We start from the raw sequence: 6,557 nt of genomic DNA on the forward strand, positions 1-6,557 counted from the left end.
GGTCTCCAACGAGATGAAGGCAGAAGGCAGGCTGAAGTGGTCTACCATCAATGGCTTCCAGAGCGATGGGGTTCTTCTTGCACACTAAAGGGATCTTGTGATGCTCTGCAAAACTCTGATCAATAAAGTTGCCCCCAGCACCCGAATCAAGAAAGGCCAAAGTGGAGACAGAATCCTTCGCCAGACAAGGAGATAGGTACAAGGATTTTTGTGGGATTAGAAGTAGCTATAGGGGAAAGAGAGATCGTTCCCAATGAGACTCCCCTAAGCCTCATGGGAACCTTGCGTTTCCTGCCTTGTTGGGGCAAGAGAAGGCGAAATGTCCAGGACCCCCACAATACAGACAAACTCCAGCATCTATGCGGTGTTGCTTCTCAGTGCGTGAAATAGTAGTAACTCCCAATTGCATATGTTCAGAAGAATCTGGGACAGGAAATTCAAACTGACCCACCTGGTTGGGGTTAATTCTGGGGGTAACCGTGCGATGAAGACATCTCTCGGTCATTCTCTCCTGGAGACGACGGTCCACCTTGATGCAGACCGCAATGAGATCCTCCAGGTCGGTAGGCCGATCATGAGTCGCAAGTTCATCTTTCACAGTCTCAGACAATCCTTGCCAGAAGGCAGCGGACAAGGATTCTCCGTTCCAATCCGTCTTTGCGGCAATAGTCCTAAACTCGAGTGCATAACGGGCGACAGAGCGAGCACCCTGAAAAATAAAGTATAGAGCAGAGGCAGCAGATACCTTTCGACCTGGTGTATCGAACACCCTGCGGAACTCCTTGGTAAAGGCTCCAATTCTTTGGGTGAGGTCAGATCTTCGCTCCCAGACTGGGGAAGCCCAGGCAAGAGCGTCATCTGTGAGAAGAGAGATTATGTAGGCTACCTTGGAACGGGAAGAAGAGAAGCGGGAAGAATTCATCTTGAACTGAATAAAACATTGGTTAAAGAAACCCCAGCACTCGTGAGGATTTCCCTCATATCGATTGGGCGTGGGAAGTCGGGGTCAGACAGATGAGCAGGCGGTACTAGTGACTGATTGCATGGGGCCTGTGCGTTGCCCTTGTAGATGGAGGGATAAGGTTCTAAAGTCCTCCCGGATGGTTCTCAAATTCTGGTCATTAGACTCCCATTTATTTTCAAGGCTGGACAGGGCGTTGGCGTGTGTACTCAGGACTCTTCCTACCTCAGCGGGGTCGAAGTTTGTTTGGCCAAGCATACTGTAATGCGTAGCTCACCACAAACAAGGCGCGTCCGCGGGGCTGAGGTAGGGAATTGTATAGAACGCCAACCACAACCGCGAGGGCACGTCTAGCGTGTAGGATAGTCTTGCAGGCCGGATCAGGGAAATAGAAGACAGTGTAAATGAGGTACTTGCCAGGTCTTGGAGCATAGAGTAGCGGATCGTTGGGGTACGTAGCCAGAGTCAGGATTGGAGAGCGTAGAATAGTCGTAGAGCCAGAGCCAGGGTCAGTGCAGGAGAGAGCAGCGGCGTCGTGGTTCCAAAGCCAAGGTCAGTGCAGGAGAGTATCACAGAGTCGTATCCAGGCAGGGTCAGGCAGCAGGGCTCAGGCAGCAGGGTTGAGGAAGCAGGGTTCAGGCAGACAGGCACAAGGTGATGAGTACAGCTTCACACAAACAGGAGTTATGCTCGGCAAAGCAGGAGAGTACTGAGAGGGTATAAATAGGACCTCCCACCAATGGGAGGCAACCAGGAAGTGGAGGAGCCCTCACTGATAGGCTGCTGGATCGCGCAGGTACGTCCTATTGTGCAGCCGATTAGGAGTGGGGGTGGGCCCTCTGTAGAGCGCGCGCTGCGCGTAACCTGCACATTACGTTGGCGAACCGGTCGCGTCAGTATCACGCCTCACGACACCCGCGTCAGTAGGGGGGCGGAGACCGGAAGCGGGGCCAGATACGAGGGGGAAGGAGCGTGTGCGGCTGCTGCGCTGCCTACCGCTGTCATCAGAGCGGGGGCGGTCTGGGAACGGAGGCCACGGAAGATCGGGAGGAATGCTCACCGTGCATGCGTAGCGCATCACCACTGCCGGAGGGATAGTACACCCAGCCTTGGGAACCATGGAACAGACAGGGACTGCGCGCCGCTCACGAGTACCAGCGCCGGAGTGCCTGGCAGTATTGCTTCTGGAGCCTGCAGGACAGATGAGGGTTAAAGGGACAGAACCGCCGGAATGGCGAATCCTCACAGGTGAGTCGGAAGCTTTGCTGTTCCCTGACGGGCTTTGAGCTGAAGCGGATCGGATGGAGCAGGAGAGATTTGTTTCCATTTGTCTCTTCAATATAACCTTTATTGGGTACTGTGTTACGGACAATACCTGCTAGCGTTGTTTGGCTACCCCTGCTACAACTTAATATACTGGATCAGGAGCAGTGTAGGCTGAAGGAGCCCCACGAAGCAAGTCCCTTCTGAAGATGGATTATAATACAGCAAATTCAGCTTTCTCACTGCAATAACCTCCACTATCTACTAGAGGGCGCAGCTCCTGTTGCAATTCCCTTTTGTTCCCACCAGATGGTGCTCGTTTGGGTTGTAGTATCGCTCTGTCCACACTATAGGGCAGTTTTTCTAATGTCATTCGCTCTGCTTCCAATACATGAAGCTTTATCCATTCTAAATACTCTGTTCTCAGCATTACCTGTATATGTCTGCTAGAAGTATTATCTGTATACATCTGTTACCAGCATTATCTGTATATGTCTGCTAGCAGTATTAGCTGTATACATCTGTTACCAGCATTATCTGCATATGTCTGCTAGCAGTATTAGCTGTATACATCTGTTACCAGCATTATCTGTATATGTCTGCTAGCAGTATTAGCTGTATACATCTGTTACCAGCATTATCTGCATATGTCTGCTAGCAGTATTAGCTGTATACATCTGTTACCAGCATTATCTGTATATGTCTGCTAGCAGTATTAGATGTATATATGTTACCAGCATTATCTGTATGTCTGCTAGCAGTATTATCTGTATACATGTTACCAGCATTATCTGTATGTCTGCTAGCAGTATTATCTGTATACATCTGTTACCAGCATTATCTGTATATGTCTGCTAGCAGTATTATCTGTATACATGTTACCAGCATTATCTGTATGTCTGCTAGCAGTATTAGCTGTATATATGTTACCAGCATTATCTGTATGTCTGCTAGCAGTATTAGATGTATATATGTTACCAGCATTATCTGTATGTCTGCTAGCAGTATTAGATGTATATATTACCAGCATTATCTGTATGTCTGCTAGCAGTATTATCTGTATACATGTTACCAGCATTATCTGTATATCTGCTAGCAGTATTAGATGTATATATGTTACCAGCATTATCTGTATATGTCTGCTAGCAGTATTAGCTGTATACATCTGTTACCAGCATTATCTGTATATGTCTGCTAGCAGTATTAGCTGTATACATCTGTTACCAGCATTATCTGTATATGTCTGCTAGCAGTATTATCTGTATATATCTCTTATCAGCATTATCTGTATATGTCTGCTAGCAGTATTAGATGTCTATATCTCTTATCAGCATTATCTGCATATGTCTGCTAGCAGTATTAGCTGTATATAGCTCTTATCAGCATTATCTGTATATGTCTGCTAGCAGTATTAGTTGTATATATCTCTTATCAGCATTCTCTGCATATGTCTGCTAGCAGTATTAGCTGTATATAGCTCTTATCAGCATTCTCTGCATATGTCTGCTAGCAGTATTAGCTGTATATATCTCTTATCAGCATTATCTGTATATGTCTGCTAGCAGTATTAGCTGTATATATCTCTTAGCATTATCTGCATATGTCTGCTAGCAGTATTAGCTGTATATATCTCTTATCAGCATTATCTGTATATGTCTGCTAGCAGTATTAGCTGTATATATCTCTTATCAGCATTATCTGTATATGTCTGCTAGCAGTATTAGCTGTATATATCTCTTATCAGCATTCTCTGCATATGTCTGCTAGCAGTATTAGCTGTATATATCTCTTAGCATTATCTGCATATGTCTGCTAGCAGTATTAGCTGTATATATCTCTTATCAGCATTATCTGTATGTCTGCTAGCAGTATTAGCTGTATATATCTCTTATCAGCATTATCTGTATATGTCTGCTAGCAGTATTAGCTGTATATATCTCTTAGCATTATCTGCATATGTCTGCTAGCAGTATTAGCTGTATATATCTCTTATCAGCATTATCTGTATATGTCTGCTAGCAGTATTATCTGTATATATCTCTTATCAGCATTATCTGTATATGTCTGCTAGCAGTATTAGATGTATATATCTCTTATCAGCATTATCTGCATATGTCTGCTAGCAGTATTAGCTGTATATAGCTCTTATCAGCATTATCTGTATATGTTTGCTAGCAGTATTAGTTGTATATATCTCTTATCAGCATTCTCTGCATATGTCTGCTAGCAGTATTAGCTGTATATAGCTCTTATCAGCATTCTCTGCATATGTCTGCTAGCAGTATTAGCTGTATATATCTCTTATCAGCATTATCTGTATATGTCTGCTAGCAGTATTAGCTGTATATATCTCTTAGCATTATCTGTATATGTCTGCTAGCAGTATTAGCTGTATATATCTCTTAGCATTATCTGCATATGTCTGCTAGCAGTATTAGCTGTATATATCTCTTATCAGAATTATCTGTATGTCTGCTAGCAGTATTAGCTGTATATATCTCTTATCAGCATTATCTGTATATGTCTGCTAGCAGTATTAGCTGTATATATCTCTTAGCATTATCTGCATATGTCTGCTAGCAGTATTAGCTGTATATATCTCTTATCAGCATTATCTGTATATGTCTGCTAGCAGTATTAGCTGTATATATCTCTTATCAGCATTCTCTGCATATGTCTGCTAGCAGTATTAGCTGTATATATCTCTTAGCATTATCTGCATATGTCTGCTAGCAGTATTAGCTGTATATATCTCTTATCAGCATTCTCTGCATATGTCTGCTAGCAGTATTAGTTGCCGCTCCTCATGTATTCTCTAGAGTCAAGCCACGGTCACTAGTCGTATCTGTATGAGATGGGCCAGATTTGCCTAAATGGTGTGAAATAAAATGTACATTTTTAGCTAGATTGTGAGCTCCTGGGGGTAGGGCCTCCGTACCTCCTGCACAGTCTATGTTATTGAGGAAATCCCATGCTCTGTCCCCCGCCCCTCATTGTACTGCACTTGGGAGTATGTTGGCGCCTTAGAAATAAACATGAATCCGTTTGATCGGCGGGTGGAAGGGAAGAGGGGTCTGTGTGTTCAGTTCATCCATCCTTCCATTGCCTATTTACAGGTTCCCTTCCTGTATCCGCCTCTTTGCCCCGATCAGGGGTGCGTGCGGAGTTGGTCGTTAGGACAGGGGAGATCGGACATGTTACACGTCACCATGTATCTGTCATCATAACTCTGTGCCCAGGAAATACATGACAACGAGAGGTAACGCTCAATGTATTACTCCCTGGTAACACATTTGATGAAAAATGGTGAAAGGGTTTAGCGGCCGTCGGGCCTGTGTGTGGGTAACGCCAGCAGTGCACTTTCAGAGTTAGATTCCCCCCAACATATCTCCTCCTTCTGCATCCCGAGTAATATTAACTCTCCCTGCCTGTGGGGGTTCTCTGGTCATGAAGTGGTTAACTCCAGGTGTACACTGCATACACACAGAGCCTGGTGAATGTTATATACAGGTTTCTGCTCCTGAAAATAACCACGGAAAAGGAATGAAAAACTAAAATATGAAAGCTGGTGATGTGAGCGGATCAGTCACAGTGCTGTTCCCCTAGCACAGAACTCAGAGAGAGCAGTGTGTGTACAGTATGTGTGTGTTCCTCTATACATGTGTGTAAGTATGTCTGTATGTGTGCATCGTTGTGTATATGTCTGTGTACATGTGTATCTATGTATATATGCATGTGTATGTGTGTGTGTTTGTATACGTGTGCATTTGTGTATATGTACTGTATGTATGTGTGTTTGTAAGGGAGCATGTTTGAGTACATGTGAATGTATCTGTGTGTGTGTGGTCTCTTGTATGTGTCTGTGTTACTGTGTGAGTGCCTGTATGTGAGTCTTTTGGTGTATGACAGTCTGTGTGTACAGTATCTCTGTGTGTCACAGTCTATGTGTGTATGTGTGTATGTCTGTGTCTCTGTACCTCTGTGTCTGTGTGTATATCTGGGTGTGTGTGGCTAGGTGTCTCTGTGGCTGTCTCTGTATCTCTGTAACTTTGTGAATGTGTTCCTGTTTGTGTATTTCTGTATCTCTGTGTGTATATCTATGTTTGAGTATATGTGTGTCTGTGGGTGTGTGTCTGTGGGTGTGTATCTCTGTGTGTGCCTCCCTGTGTGTACTTCTGTATCTCTTTGTATGTATCTCTATGTCTGTGTATCTCAATGTGTTTTTTCTGTCTCCGTGTGTCTCATTGTATTTATGTGTATCAGTGTGATTTTGTGTGTGTCTCTGTGTGTTCGTTTTTGTGTGTATGAATGTATATTTCTGTGCCTCAGTTTG

This window comes from Ascaphus truei, chromosome 10, assembly GCF_040206685.1.
Source record: "Ascaphus truei isolate aAscTru1 chromosome 10, aAscTru1.hap1, whole genome shotgun sequence".
NCBI lineage: Eukaryota > Metazoa > Chordata > Amphibia > Anura > Ascaphidae > Ascaphus > Ascaphus truei.